This window comes from Euphorbia lathyris, chromosome 6 (assembly GCF_963576675.1).
Source record: "Euphorbia lathyris chromosome 6, ddEupLath1.1, whole genome shotgun sequence".
NCBI classification, from domain to species: Eukaryota; Viridiplantae; Streptophyta; class Magnoliopsida; order Malpighiales; family Euphorbiaceae; genus Euphorbia; species Euphorbia lathyris.
The window spans coordinates 1,358,917-1,376,282 of NC_088915.1; the positions used below are offsets into that span (position 1 = coordinate 1,358,917).

Consider the following 17,366-nt stretch of genomic DNA (forward strand, 5'->3'; position numbering starts at 1 on the left):
TTATATTGTGTAAGGGTTGATTTAAAAAATTTATACAAGCATCGATGCTGGAAGTTGCTCAAAGTTATAATTTTACTTCGGAAAGTTCTTTATCAAACATAGACCTTATAAATTTTATTTAAACTAAAGATTGATACATCACTCTTGAATTTCTCCAAAAAAATCAATTATCCCCCATAACTTTTAAAATAGTCAATTTATCCTTGAGTCTGTTTAAAGTATCGTATTAACCTTTTAAAATTTATTTCTCAAAAAAAAAAAAACCTTTTAAAATTTACATGATGAAATAAAGAGTGATTTTGAAATAGTTTGAAAAGTTAAAATGTGTATGGAACTAATAGATTATTTTAAAAAAATTTAAAAGATAAATAGATAGTTTTATATATATATGTATATAGATTTTAAAGTGTTAATTTGTCAAGTTAAAAAATTTAAAAGGTAAATAGATATTTTTAAAATGTAAATTGGTCAATTTAAAAAGTTCACACAGTATGTAGATTTTTATTTTTCAAATTACATTAACCATTGATTTTTGTTTTTTTAAATAAGTACAAAAGTACAAATGTATTAAGTCTAAATTGATTGTGTAAATAGCGGAACCCAAAAGGGGGTTGACCATTGGGCTTCCTTGAAACCCTAAATATCCAGACTTTCTTCTATATTGCCTCCGACTTCTTCAACTCCAGCCGCCGCAGCAATTTGTTTCCCTGTTCTCAAGCATATAATGAGAGGTTTGGGTGGGATCTCACCGATCACAAACCATTTTGATTCAGAATTTGCAAACAGTAAAAGGCAAAAAAGAAGATAATGCCGCGATGAGGATTTGGGTATTCCATCTTGAAGACTAAGGCTTTGGTACCCCTAATTCGTTTTTCATTTAGCTGTTTGCTTTCTCTTCTTTCTGGATTTGGGTATTCCACGATGAGGATTCTTCCAGTTTTTACACTTGATATGAACTCAGTTCTTAGTTTTTGTTTAATTTTGATGTGCATATGATTGTATGAGCAAACAATTATTCTTATCTGTTTTCTTGTTTGTTTAATTTTGTATGATGCAATAGTTATTCTTATTTGTTTTCTGGCTGACCAAAAATGCAGAAAAAGAAAGCCTGATTTCTACCTACTTTCTTCAAACCAGGAAACCGAATTGAGCAGCCGCCGTACAACCATAGTGATGGTTCCCACAGATGACAGGTTTTTTACCATCTTACAATTGTTTATTCCAAATGTCTTGAGGTGTTTGTTGAATTGTAAACCATCACTAGTGGTAGTATTGTATCATTTAATTTGAATATCATCATAGTATACTAAGTTTTATGTTTAATGAATTGTAAATAGTAAATGTTATCTTTAATGAGTAATCCTTTTCATCAAATCTCAAAATAGAATTCGGCAAGCATTCTTTGATAAATTAGCTGATTATATTTGAGAATGGGTGCAGGAAGAGTAATGGTGAAAAACAGAAGTCAACATCTTCCAAAGTAAAAAAAGGATATTGTAGCACTGATTGCAAAACGTGGCCGGCGAAAACAATAACTATTGGTTGCAAGTAAGTTGAGGTTTAGAATTTCTAATTTCTTGTTTATGTTAACCATTAATTTTTGTTTGGCAACACTTGGTTTTATTGATTGGCTCATTGTATTTTTTGATCGGTTTAGAGGCCTAAATTTATATAAACACCTGCATTTTTATATTTATACATTTGAGCATATATAAAATTTATTATATGTTTTCTTATTTTGTTTTGGTTCCTTTTCTTTATCTAATATAATATCTTTTGGCCTCCTGAAATTGGTTTTTGTGGTCCTTATTGAACTTTGCTGAAATCCACTCTTAGAGGCTTAATAATAATTAAGCAAGATAATGGGACATTCTTAATATTCCGGATGCCAATTGGTTTTTCTGGCGAATTTTAAAGGATCCATAATATATTCAATCTTGTCGTTTCATACTTTAAAAAAAAGAAACTAACAAGTAATTAAGAAAACGAAGGTGTATTATATACTAGGATTCCTTTTTCAAGCCTAATAATCCCTTTTTCGAGGTCAATCCCTTTTTCCAGTGTCATCTTGGGACCTTCTTATGTATATAGGGGATTCATTTTGAGGAGACCTTAAACTGATTATTTAATGTTCTCAATACTTCCCTTGTTTTTTCTTACAGTACACTCCAATGGCCTATGCCGAGATTGATGATGAAGATGAGATGTTGTTAATGGCGCAAGTTGATCTCAAGCAAGACAAAAGGAAAGAGATCTGGTTTCTTGATTCTGGATGTTCGAACCACATGTCAGGAAACAAAGAGTGGTTCACACGACTTGATGAAGTTTTTAAGCACTCTGTTAAACTTGGGAATGATTCCAAGCTGATGGTGATGGGGAAAGGGAGTATCAAGCTCGAAGTTGGAGGCCAAATCCAAATTGTGAGTGATGTTTTTTATGTACCTGAATTGCGTAATAACCTGCTGAGTATAGGTCAATTACAAGAACGAGGAATCACCATTCTTATCAAACATGGAGTGTGCAAGTTATATCATCCGACCCGTGGTGTTATAATGAAAAGCGAAATGACAGCAAACAAAATGTTTGTAGTTATTGCAAACATTCTCATGATATCACCTTCTTGCTTCAACGCACAAATTGAAGAATCGAGTGAAATTTGGCATCAAAGATTTGGGCATCTGAGCTATAAAAATCTAGCATTGCTACACAACAAAGAGATGGTTCGAGGGCTGCCAAACATCAAAACCCCAACAAAAAAATGTACAAGTTGCATGATGGGAAAACAACACAGAGTAGCCATTTCAAAGAAGAGTAATTGGAGAGCCACAAAGAAATTACAGCTCATACACTCAGACATTTGCGGTCCTATTTTGCCTGCCTCCTACAGTCAAAAGAGGTACATATTAACATTCATAGATGACTTTAGTCGAAAGCTGTGGGTTTATTTTCTGAACGAAAAGAGTGAAGCTTTTGTGACTTTCAAAAATTTCAAAATAATGGTGGAGAAAGAGTGTGGTCTATCAATGTGCAGCTTAAGAACAGATAGAGGAGGAGAATTCAACTCCAAAGAATTTTCAGAATTTTGCAAAACACAAGGCATAAGAAGACAGCTTACTACGGCGTATACGCCTCAACAAAACGGAGTTGCGGAGCGTAAAAACCGTACAATCCTCAATATGGTGAGATGCTTGCTTGAAGAAAAACAAATGCCCAAAATGCTTTGGCCAGATGCTGCGAAGTGGACATGTCACATTCTCAATCGGAGTCCCACTGCCTCTGTGAAAAATAAAACTCCAGAAGAATGTTGGAGCGATTTGAAACCTAACATTGAATATTTCAGGGTCTTTGGCTGCATTGGAAATGTTCATGTACCTGATGCAAAGAGATTGAAGTTAGATGCAAAAAGTCAGAAATTAGTCCTAATCGGCTACAGTGTGGAGTCCAAAGGATATAAGCTGATTAATCCTTTCAGAAAGAAAGTAACCATCAGCAGAGATGTCATCTTTGAAGAAGATGAAAGATGGGATTGGGCAAAAACAAAAGAGGAGACTACTGATGTACTTGATTGGGGAGAAGAATATGAAGAAGCCCACAATCAAGGAGATGAAAGTGAAGAAGAAGCAGATTTAGATGAAGAAAATACAGCAGATGTAGATGAAGACATCACCTCCAATGACGCAGAAAATTCAAGCTCCAACAGTGATGTTCCAAATTCAGCAAGTTCCAGCTCTAACTCACTGGATTCCAGCCCCAACAATACCTCTAATTCATCTTTCTCAATCAGAGAACGAAGAGCTCCTGCCTACTTAGAAGATTACACAAGTGGAGAAGGATTCTTTGAAGATGAGGTACAAAACTTTGCTCTATGTATATCTGCTGATCCCATTTTCTATTAACAAGCAGCAAAATTGATGAAATGGAGGGATGCAATGGATCTTGAAATCGAATCAATAAAGAAAAATCAAACTTGGGAACTTGTAAAGGCTCCTTTGGAAGTGAAGGTGATAGGTGTCAAGTGGGTGTATCGAACCAAGCTGAACGAAAATGGAAAGATTGACAAATGTAAAGCACGCCTCGTGGCAAAAGGGTATGCTCAAGAAAAGGGAATTGACTACAATGAGGTCTTTGCACCAGTAGCACGATGGGATACTATTCGCATGGTAATTGCAGTAGCAGCGAAAAATGGTTGGAAGCTATTTCAACTAGACGTTAACAATAATAAGAGATTTATCATTCTAAACCTCAAGTAAAAGAAACATGTTAACAATAATAAGAGATTTATCATTCTAAACCTCAAGTAACATGGGAGTTTATTCGCTGACAACGTTCTGCAATCATTGCTTGAATATCATTTTTTTTCTTGTGAGTTGCATGAGTGTCTGGATCATCGACTGAAGCACTCACATCTAGACATGGATTTTCTTCCAATTTCATTACCGTTGTTTTTCCTGTAGAAAATTAAAATTATCATATGAATTAATAAAGTTAAAATTAATCTTCTTTTCAATTAAAATCAGCATTTGAATAAAAATTAGCACATCTACAGTTTTTTGGGATAGGTAGATCTATTCAAATATCTTTTAATTTATTTAAACTTTGCAAGCTGATAAGACTATATTCTAGATTTTTACACATTTATTCACGTTTGTTTTATATATATATATATATATATATATATATTGAAAGACCTTGTAAAAATATATTCAGGATCTATTCAGATTTCCCAAATGGGTTTCAAAAAAAACAAATATATGAACTGCACAATGGCTTACCTTCCTTGCTGGCCTCAGCAGCCATGGTTATATATATCTCCCTCTCTACGGAATAGGTCAATGAAGGCTGTGAGGGCTCTGCCGCTCCATTATATCTATTCCGAGCTAATTCCAAATAGTCTTTTTTTTTGTTGATATGAGATCTTATTAAATATAATACTCAAAGTTAGATCTATCTAAATCTAACATATCAATCATCTTTGACAATAAATTTCTTTATTCTGTTTATTAAAATTACTTAAAAATAAAAGAAATTGTGAATGAGAGACAAAGATGAATAGAAGAGACTGACCTGATCTTCTTTCTGGAAAAAAAAAAATTGAAAGACACTGAATGAGAAGACAGCGAATTAAAAGAGCATCAATTAGGGTTTTATTGAATTAGTTAACAGAGAAAAATGCAAAGGCCAAAACCCAATATTCTATTTGGCCTTATATAAAGAGAACCCAAACTATTTGTTTTTGTCCTTTAAAAAACATAATAAAAAAAATTAAGGGAGCTATAATTCTTCTAAAAAAAATTGAGCTCAAAGTAATATTAGGGATAATGTGCAAAAATACCAGTAACGTTTATATTCAGAAGTAATTTTACCACTAACATTCAAATGGTGAAATTTTAGTACCTATCATTGGCAGCCAGGAGCAATTGATCAATTTGAGAAATAATTCATTAAACTTCCTTGTCGCCATTAAACTTGCCATCTACACTTTACATTTTAATCTCCAATTCAATTATTAAATCACAGAAAATGTCACGTTTTTAAACGAACTCATATGCAATGGGTGTAAAATATGTGTTATATAATAATATGTAAAATCAACTCAACTTCCCAATGTTAGGGGTAAAATTGATCTTCGCAACACCAGAGGTAAAATTGCACCATATTGGATATTAAAGGTAAAATTGCTTCTGCCCGTAAAAGATAAGGGTATTTTTACACCTTATCCGTTAATATTATGAAAACACAATTATTTAACATTTAAAGTTATATATATGAAATTCCGAGCACATAAGTCTTAAATTCATCAGACTCATACTTTATAACACACACAATCTTATTAAATAAAAGTATCGGTATTTTTGAAAAAAAATCACAAAGAGATGTTTTGGGTACATTCACAATAATAATAAAAAGATAATAATAATAATAATAACTCAATATGACAAAAAGTACAAAGTTTGTAGGCGAAAAAATAGAAAATCCTTACAAATCCCCACAAAGTACAACTAAAAATAAATATATGAATTAGGAAGTGAAGATTATGGCAAGCAAACAAGCGTAAATAGATACTAGATGCTTCTTGACAGTGAACCAAGAATATCCAAATAATGAAATGAACTTTTGTTTCTCTTGCAAATCTAATAAGTTGTTTACACTTAAATTCTATATACTTTAATACTCAGAAACAAATGATGTAATAATTAAAATACAGAATAGAAAATTATGGATTCACCATAATTTGATGTCTTTCCCTTTGAGAATCTGATGCAGCGGAATAAACAGACTTTCGTCTTAAACGAATGTTAGCGCACGAACAATGCCTAAAACCGTCAACTATCGTTGAATCGCGCACGACTAACGAAAATTGGAAAAAGAGAATAAACTCTGAAATTTTATTAATCGAAAACTGATTACATAATGGGGACGTCGCGCCTTTATATAGGCTGAAAAATAAAACCTAATTCGAAACCTAAAAGGAAAAGTAACAAAAAACACGGAAATAATTGAAAATGAGACAAAAACACAAAACTGCCGTTTTGAGGCCCAATCCAATGGGCCGAATCCAATCAGATTAGGGTCCGAAATTGCTAAATTCCAACAAACCCCGTTTTAACTTCAAAATATCAGTTTTGCCACCAGATTAGTTTTCTCCAAATAGTTCAAGGCTCGCTCCACTTCATCATTCTCCCCTGGGTGAACAGAATTCGCCCTCGAATTGTCATCATCAGAAGAATCACCAGAGAAAGGAATCAGGTGCTTCACATTAAAAACATCCGCAGTGCGAATGTGACTAAGCAACTTCAACCGGTAAGCATTTGGGTTGATTTTCTCCACAATCTCCACGGGCCCTATCTTTTTGGCAGACAGTTTGTTATAATCTCCCATGGAGTACCTTTCTTTAGTCAAAACAGCCCAAACAAAATCCCCAACTTCGAAATCCACATGGCAACGCTTCTTATCCGCATATGTCTTGTAATTGCTTGCTGCCTTTACAAGATTATCATGAACTTGCTGATGCACCTCCACCAAGCTCTTCACAAAGGTTTCTGCCTTCCCATGCACGTGCGTCTTATCTGGCAATGACACCAAATCAAGTGGGCCTCTAGGAACAACAGAATAAACCACAGCAAAAGGATTGAATCCCGTACTGCGGTTAACAGCATGGTTGTGCGCAAACTCAGCTTTGTTCAACAATACATCCCACGTTTTAGTCTTGTCACCAATCAAACAACGCAACAAGTTGCCTAAGGATCGATTCACAACTTCAGTTTGCCCATCAGTCTGAGGATGGTAGGCACTACTAAAATTCAATTGCGTATTGACCATTTTCCACAAACTACGCCAGAAATGACTAACAAATCGAGTGTCTCGGTCAGACAATGGTTGCTGGTAGGCCGTGCAGGTTATAAACCTCTTGGAAGAACAATTGGGCTACTTGAACAGCATCAGTTGTCTTTTTACAAAGAATAAAATGTACCATCTTTGAAAAACGATCCACCACGACAAAAATTGAATCATTACCTCACTGTGTACGTGGCAACCCCAACACAAAGTCCATGCTGATGTCTACCCACGGCTGTGTAGGAACAGGAAGTGGACGATACAATCCTGCATTAGTAGCTGTCCCCTTCGAAACTTGACAAATGCAACACCGCTGTACCAGTTTCTCCACTTCTTTTCTGATAGAAGGCCAGAAGTAATTGGCTTGAACTAACTGCAAGGTACGATCCCGGCCCACATGACCTTCTCCGTGCAGCTGTTCAATAATTTTCAACCGCCAACTACAATCAGGCACACACAACTGGTTGCCCTTGAATAGAAAACCATCCTGAAGGTGGTAACCTGTACGCTCTCCAGCTCGTATTTTTGTCAACACGCCAGCAAAATATGGGTCAGTTTCATATAATTCAGCGAAAGAGTCGAATCCAAATACCTCAACCGACAGTTTCATATCTGCCACCTTGTTTGTCACTCTAGATTTATGTTTTAAAACAAAGGTGAACTGTTGCAGATACGCCACCCATCTCGCATGTCTGGCCGAGATTTTGTCTTGACTATGCAAATGCTTTAACGCTTCATGGTCAGTGAACAATACAAACTCCCGCTGGAATAAATAATGCCTCCAATGCTTAATGGCATGCACAACTGCGTAAAACTCAACATCATAAGTATTGTACCGTAGTTTAGCACTTGATAGCTTTTCACTGAAATACGCCACTGGCCTATTATTCTGGCTGAGTACAGCCCCAATTCCCATTTTGGAAGCATCCGAATGAAGCTCAAAAGCTGACTCCGCTTCTGTGGTCCATACAAACTTCCCGTTCTGCTTCATACAATCAGTAATAGGAGCCATAATACTACTAAAATGAGGTATGAAACGCCGATAAAATGACGCCAGCCCATGAAAACTCTGAACTTCCGTAATAGTATTGGGCCTGGGCCAGTGCCTCACAACCTCAATTTTGGACTCATCCACCTGCAAACCCACATCTGAAACGACATAACCAAGAAACAGCACCTTGGTTGACATGAAAACACACTTTTTGACAGCAGCAATAAACTTTTCCCTCCTCAAAACAGTGAGAACCTCCCTCAAAATAGCCAAATGCTCAGGCGGGTTATTACTGTAAATTAGAATGTCATCAAAATAAACAACGACACTAGTACCAATAAAAGGTCGCAAAACCTGGTTCATAACTCGCATGAAAGTGCTAGGTGCATTTGACAACCCGAACGGCATCACTAGCCACTCATACAGTCCTTCGCGTGTTTTAAAAGTTGTTTTCCACTCATCTCCCTCCCGAATGCGAATCTGATGGTATCCGCTCTTCAAGTCCAGCTTTGTGAATTGCAAGTATACAGAATTTGAGTTTTATATTTAGCAACTTGGGTCAGAGGAGATTTGGTCCCTTGAACCCAAACCAATATTTTCACTTGGACTGGATTTGGCTTCCATGTTTTCTAACAATGATACCCATAGATAACCAATATTTTCACTTGGACTGGATTTGGCTTCCATGTTTTATAACAATCATACCCATAGATAAGCTTGAGTGGGTAGCTTCATTTTGGTTGCAAAAAAATTAAATTCACTTAACCCAATTCAAAATCTTTTAGTGATAGAAATTATATTTAGCATCTTGTTTTCATTCATGTATAAACTCTTTTAGTGATAGAAATTTAAAAATATAAAACGACAATTTTAAAATTTCAATGTTATTTTTGTATTAGGAAGTAAATTAACACCATCTTCCAAAAATTGGATTCTAAATCTATTTAACAAATTTTAACCCATTAATAATTTTATATTGGATTTTTGTAATGTTTTCGTAAATTACGTGTAATTTTACTATCTCTATAAAAATGACATGTCAAAATATGAGATGTTCAATTTGTGTTTGCAAGTGAATCCTATTAATGGTTAATCATATTTTATTTTCACTACGCCAAAACCCCCTTCAGACGACGGTTAAAAACCATCGTCCCGCGAGATATAAATCTGTCACAGGGCTCGCTGCCGTCTATTGCACCTTCAGACGACGGTTAGGTTCTGTCATTTGAAGATACTATACATGACATCAGCCTAGTTTCGTACTGTCATATGAACATTGTTACGATGAATCTTTTTATTTATTAACGTCACTTTTAATGTCATCACATGACATACTAATAATTAAAAATGTCAAGTCGCTATATGGGAAATTGGCATATTGGTATTCACGGTGAGAGTTTTTATAATAATTTTTATCGTAGTAACTTGTATCAGATGGCATAGGTCTTAATCAATCATGTCAAGAGATTTATTTTAGATGACAAATTCTTTTAATTTAATATCTTTTTATTGTTGTTTAGATGATATTTTTTTAAACGTAAATGTCACTCATTGCCTTCTTCTTCAAATGATTCTGGAAATGAACAATAATTATCAAATGAACAAGAATTTCTGTATATCAATGATTTTAATTTTACTGGAGACTAATGCGCATAATCTGTTTACATTTGAACTACACAAATAACTGAATGAATGTAGGGTAAAAAAAATAAGCAATTAGTGTACATCTCCAAATCTGTATATATAGTCAGTGTTGATTGGAAAACCAAATCCAACTTGAACTGAAGCATATCTAAGTCATCATCTCCTAGAATCCCCAAAGTCTTGATACCTGAAAACCAATTGATGATGCTCATTAATTACATACCGTATACATATAGACCTAATTAATCTCCTTTTACCCTTTCTCCATTCTGAGACCCTTCACTTACCCACCCACATTATAAATAGGAAGCGTTTACCAATTCTCAATAGTCACCCACGGCAACCTAACACTATACTTACAGTTTGTTATTTCGAGCATGGATAGACTTGTAAGGAACCTCTATTGTAATGTTGAGTTTCAGATTGACCAACTCCGATATGAGGCACCTAGGTGGCTTGTCAATATACATGGTCCTGATCGGCGGCAATGGACTGCCGTGATGAATGGGCCTCCAAACACCCCTTATGAAGGAGGTGTATTCATAGTCCAAATGGACTTCCCTGTCCATTTCCCCTCCACACCTCCAGTTGTAAGAACATGCATAAACTTGTTAACACACATAAATCAGTTCATATCTTTGTAAATACACTCATGATATTACTATTGTTCGCAGGTCATATTCAGGACCTAAATTTACCATCCTAATATCGGTCCCTTGGGGCATGTTTCTATGCCCCAACTACTTGATCGCCCTGCCCATAGTATTGCCACGGTAAGATGTAAATCTATGTATTTTTTACCCGTAAATTTATCTATTCATGTTTGGGGTCTAGTTTATCTACTCATGTTTGGGGTCTAATTTATTTATCTATGCATTTTATAGCTGCTGTGGAATATTTATGGACTGCTGGTAGAGCCCTTCATTGAGGGGCCATTTCCTGGCCGAGAGCGAATTATTGAACGATACATCAGAAACAGGGCAGGTTACGTAGCAACTGCCAGGAGATGGACTGAAGAGCATGTAGTGGATATATGATGTGCAAATAGTAAGCAAGGGGGGCATTATGATGTGACGTGTGAATAGCGTACAAGGGGGGCGTGATGTGCGAATAACAAGGAAATTTGGATGCTGGGCAACCATTGAGTTAGATGGTGTGGACTACTGGATGGGCATAGAGCCAATCTTGAAGAACAGAATGATTACTGATTACAAATGTACTTGGTAATCAATCTGATCTTCAATGTTGGCTCCATGCCCCTCCAGTATTCGACGCCATTTAACTCTAATGGTTCCCCATCATCCTGATATCCTTGTTTACCATCTGCACATTCTTGAAGAAAGGAGATTTGGATGCCAAAGAAACACCGAGCTGAATGGTGTGGACTACTGGATGGGCATAGAGCCATTCTTGAAGAACAGAATGATTACTGATTACAAATGTACTTGGTAATCAATATGATCTTCAATGCTGGCTCCATGCCCCTCCAGTACTCCACTCCATCCATCCAGCTCCAGCGTTTCTTTAGCATCAAAATCTCCTTTCTAATCGCGCATCACACCCCCCTTGTACGCTATTCGCACGTCACATCATAATGCCCCCTTGCACGTTATCCTTTTTTTGATAGGTAATACAAAGTAGACAACTTATTCAAGTAGACATATATATGTATATTCAAGTGGATCATAACATGCTATAACAAAGTAGTCAACTTATTCGTTTATGTCTATTAAATTGAATCAGTTCTACTTCTTAACACATAACATGCTAAATTTATATGAAACATATGTCTATTCTTGAATCAGATACTTCATAAACAGAACATAAAACAAGCCAACATGCTTCACACATAACACATAACATGCTAAATTGACATGAAACATATGTCTCATCAGCATAACTCATGTTAAAATAGAAAAGAATCAGACAAGTTCATCATTTTCAGCTTTAAGAGTATGCATGATCAGCTACCTTCCTAAATATAATATCAAGTTCATATGCTGATAACATCGAAAACCCATCAACATTCTGAATGATTTCAATCAGATAACAAGTCAAGTGGAAGGTATATTGTAAACTTATCTCATCACCATCCTGAATGGTTTCATAACATTTTTAGCTTTAAGAGTATGCCTAGAATGTTATAACAAATAGACAACTTATTCGTGCATGTCTAAAACTTGTTCTCATAGCATCATAAAGCCACCATTATGTACATACCACTTGGATTGTAGAGTTCATGATCAAGTTAGCATGGTGATGAAGTGTATGATACTGTCACCACAAGCTTAGTCATAAACTTGTGTTGTTAGAATCATACAACTTCATCACCATGTTAAACACTTTTCCATAAGCATAACAAGCCAAGTGTATGATACATAGTAATGGAGATTTAGGAGTATGCCTAACATGCTATAACAAGTAGACAACTTATTCAAGCAGACATGTATATTCAAGTGAACATGCTATAACAAGCATACAACTTATTCCTTACTTATCATCATAGGTCATGTTCAAATAAAAAAGAGAATGGTTATATATATCTTATCATTTGCAAGCCATATCAGTACATGCAATTAGCCTAAATTTACCCTTTAATACTTGCTTCATACATGCTCAATGACTCTTTTACAATGTTCCTCTATTACTTGATGCATGATTAATAAGCTACATGCCCAAATGAACAATCGTACACATACTCATACAGAACCTCAAACATAAACATCAACAGAACATCAAACATAAACATGTTTTATACACATACTCAATCACTTCTATCAGTATAACTCATAGGTGTAAGAGTGTTGCCAATCACAATGAATATTCAAAGCTTTAGAGTATGCCTAATCAGTTATATCTAACCAATCAGTTCATACCAATCATTTCATCATCACCCACAACATCATACATATATGTAATCCTTCAGTTCAAACCCACATAACAATATATATATATATATATATATATATATATATATATATGTATACTCAAAATCAGGCTAGTTTCCTAAATCAATGAGTTCTATGTTCATATACATACACATACTCATTCAGATAACAATCCAAGTGGAAGATATATTGCAAACCTATCTCAGCAGCACCACCCACAACAACATCATACATGCAACCAATCAGTTCAAACCAACATAACAACAATATATACTCAATAAATTAAAGAAATCTTCCCATATGCTAAACACAAGAACTGAATGACAACATCTTCAGTCAGCCTTCGCATGTAGCATTTTTACTATCCCTGCAAATATTATGTTCAAATAAAAAGAAATTAGAACATCTTCAGCAACCGGCACTGTATTGCCCTAGGTAAAAAAAATTAATGACCCAAGAATTTCAGCGGTGAATCTAACAATGAATACAATAAAATCAGTATCTAAGCGAGAGATCTAACCCTTTAAATCATAGCTCTGAAATCAATAGATCCTTATTCCAACTGCTGAAATCGACATACACAAAAGTAAATCGGATGAGGAAAAGAGAGAGTAAGGAACAACAAAAATCAATAGATACTTACCAGTACCGTATTTATAGCTCAGCCAGTGATTGCATGTTCAAATCAGCCATGGAGATAGAGAGGGATGAGAGGGATGAAGCTCTTGCGTAACCTAAACTGGGGTTTGGGATTAGAGAGATGGTTTATATATCAGCTGAAATTCTAGTAAAAAAAAGAGCGCCTAAAATTTGGGGATTGGCCGCGTAAGTGAAATTCCATTTGCTGCTTTTTTGTTTTCGCCAAACAATGACATTCATTTATTAGAAGTGTCATCTGTTGAGTAAGTGAAATTTAACGAAAACGCGCGTTTTCTTTGGATGACGGGATTATGTAATAGTAATGTCATCTGAGAATCGAGCGCATTTTTTATTTCGCTTTCAGATGACATACAGCTAAAATACTGTCACGAAAAATATTCACCCGACACTAAAACAAATGTCTGTCATGTACCTTGTGTCATGTGAAAGGGAAAATGACATAGTATTTTCTGATTAATATTATTAGCTTTTATGGTATTATATTGTGTAAGGGTTGATTTAAAAAATTTATACAAGCATCGATGCTGGAAGTTGCTCAAAGTTATAATTTTACTTCGGAAAGTTCTTTATCAAACATAGACCTTATAAATTTTATTTAAACTAAAGATTGATACATCACTCTTGAATTTCTCCAAAAAAATCAATTATCCCCCATAACTTTTAAAATAGTCAATTTATCCTTGAGTCTGTTTAAAGTATCGTATTAACCTTTTAAAATTTATTTCTCAAAAAAAAAAAAACCTTTTAAAATTTACATGATGAAATAAAGAGTGATTTTGAAATAGTTTGAAAAGTTAAAATGTGTATGGAACTAATAGATTATTTTAAAAAAATTTAAAAGATAAATAGATAGTTTTATATATATATGTATATAGATTTTAAAGTGTTAATTTGTCAAGTTAAAAAATTTAAAAGGTAAATAGATATTTTTAAAATGTAAATTGGTCAATTTAAAAAGTTCACACAGTATGTAGATTTTTATTTTTCAAATTACATTAACCATTGATTTTTGTTTTTTTAAATAAGTACAAAAGTACAAATGTATTAAGTCTAAATTGATTGTGTAAATAGCGGAACCCAAAAGGGGGTTGACCATTGGGCTTCCTTGAAACCCTAAATATCCAGACTTTCTTCTATATTGCCTCCGACTTCTTCAACTCCAGCCGCCGCAGCAATTTGTTTCCCTGTTCTCAAGCATATAATGAGAGGTTTGGGTGGGATCTCACCGATCACAAACCATTTTGATTCAGAATTTGCAAACAGTAAAAGGCAAAAAAGAAGATAATGCCGCGATGAGGATTTGGGTATTCCATCTTGAAGACTAAGGCTTTGGTACCCCTAATTCGTTTTTCATTTAGCTGTTTGCTTTCTCTTCTTTCTGGATTTGGGTATTCCACGATGAGGATTCTTCCAGTTTTTACACTTGATATGAACTCAGTTCTTAGTTTTTGTTTAATTTTGATGTGCATATGATTGTATGAGCAAACAATTATTCTTATCTGTTTTCTTGTTTGTTTAATTTTGTATGATGCAATAGTTATTCTTATTTGTTTTCTGGCTGACGAAAAATGCAGAAAAAGAAAGCCTGATTTCTACCTACTTTCTTCAAACCAGGAAACCGAATTGAGCAGCCGCCGTACAACCATAGTGATGGTTCCCACAGATGACAGGTTTTTTACCATCTTACAATTGTTTATTCCAAATGTCTTGAGGTGTTTGTTGAATTGTAAACCATCACTAGTGGTAGTATTGTATCATTTAATTTGAATATCATCATAGTATACTAAGTTTTATGTTTAATGAATTGTAAATAGTAAATGTTATCTTTAATGAGTAATCCTTTTCATCAAATCTCAAAATAGAATTCGGCAAGCATTCTTTGATAAATTAGCTGATTATATTTGAGAATGGGTGCAGGAAGAGTAATGGTGAAAAACAGAAGTCAACATCTTCCAAAGTAAAAAAAGGATATTGTAGCACTGATTGCAAAACGTGGCCGGCGAAAACAATAACTATTGGTTGCAAGTAAGTTGAGGTTTAGAATTTCTAATTTCTTGTTTATGTTAACCATTAATTTTTGTTTGGCAACACTTGGTTTTATTGATTGGCTCATTGTATTTTTTGATCGGTTTAGAGGCCTAAATTTATATAAACACCTGCATTTTTATATTTATACATTTGAGCATATATAAAATTTATTATATGTTTTCTTATTTTGTTTTGGTTCCTTTTCTTTATCTAATATAATATCTTTTGGCCTCCTGAAATTGGTTTTTGTGGTCCTTATTGAACTTTGCTGAATTCCACTCTTAGAGGCTTAATAATAATTAAGCAAGATAATGGGACATTCTTAATATTCCGGATGCCAATTGGTTTTTCTGGCGAATTTTAAAGGATCCATAATATATTCAATCTTGTCGTTTCATACTTTAAAAAAAAGAAACTAACAAGTAATTAAGAAAACGAAGGTGTATTATATACTAGGATTCCTTTTTCAAGCCTAATAATCCCTTTTTCGAGGTCAATCCCTTTTTCCAGTGTCATCTTGGGACCTTCTTATGTATATAGGGGATTCATTTTGAGGAGACCTTAAACTGATTATTTAATGTTCTCAATACTTCCCTTGTTTTTTCTTGCAGTACACTCCAATGGCCTTGCAGGATGTGCTCATAATTCGTCACAATGGTCTGTCAGGTGTACGTTTGCAATGGATGGAGAGAATCTGCATGGGGAAACAAATTGGAGGAAGGAGACCATTGTGCAACTTCAATTGCCAATTTACACCGCAGATGTCCAAATTGTGCTTATGAACTCTGTCTCACTTATTGTCAGCAAATTCCTAAAAGAAGCTTGCAAAGTCATGCTGCAATGGAGTTCGAAAATCCCGAGGATCTAAGTAAGCCATCCAATTTCATATGGAATTCCAATTATGAAGCCGAATGCCAAGCATCCAAAATCTGGTCGTACGACTGTTTCCACTCAGTCGCAACATCCTCATCAAGAAGGTTCATCGCCTACAATGCACCTTCTCCCGAGTTAGCGAAACGGCTAACCCACTAGCAAAAGAAAAACCCCAAAATGAATAAATATCATTTCATTTAGTATAATTTGATAATTGTAAATCAGTTGATTAAAACTTAAATCACTTGCCACTTCGTTGTTCGAGCGAGTATGAATGGTCGGTCCGGGTGCAGGCATCTCCGGCAGTAGCTGAGGGTGTGAATGCAGGTAGTACCACGACATGTACTGCTCCTCACAGTCCGAAGGAGTCTGTGCTAGAGTGAACCGAGACAATACAAGCATGCCCGCCTCAAGAAACGAGGTCCAAAGATCCTCTGCCATATCGGCGGGCACTTCTACCCGATACTTCAAGCTAGACCAAGGACGTACGGACTTCAACGGCCTCAAGATCGGTCTGGGTATGGTCTGCACGTAACCGAGTTGGTGAAGGCATCTCCTCAGCATGTACGGCTCGATCACATCCCTGTAATGTATCCATCCGGCGTATGTCGTCCTAGGGGTATCCGTAATGGCATCAGGACCATACGACATCCACATCACCTAATGACGTATACAACAACATTAACATACAAATAGTACAAGTAATGAATTTGGTTTATTTAATTAAATGGAAATTGTACCTCATCAGCAGTCAATCTATCAAGCCCGGCGCGATATGATCTCAGCCTATCATCACTCTTCTCCAACACTATAGATGGCCACATGCAAGCCCTCGGAAGCTCCGGATCTAATGTAACTCCCTCCCGCTGAGGCCTGAAGTACGGGAAGTACTCATAAATCCATGTCTGAAGCAGTGTCAGCTGACAACCCGTGATCTGCCCGCAATC

At 35.3% G+C, this 17,366-nt stretch overlaps 1 long non-coding RNA gene across 1 annotated transcript; it reads left to right on the top strand.

Annotated features, from left to right (window-relative positions):
• The first annotated feature begins 659 nt into the window (after positions 1-659).
• LOC136232263 (uncharacterized) lies at positions 660-2,240 on the top strand. Its single transcript, XR_010690442.1, has 3 exons — positions 660-1,193; positions 1,441-1,548; positions 2,163-2,240. It is a non-coding gene; the product is annotated as an uncharacterized lncRNA (long non-coding RNA).
• Positions 2,241-17,366: the final 15,126 nt, after the last annotated feature.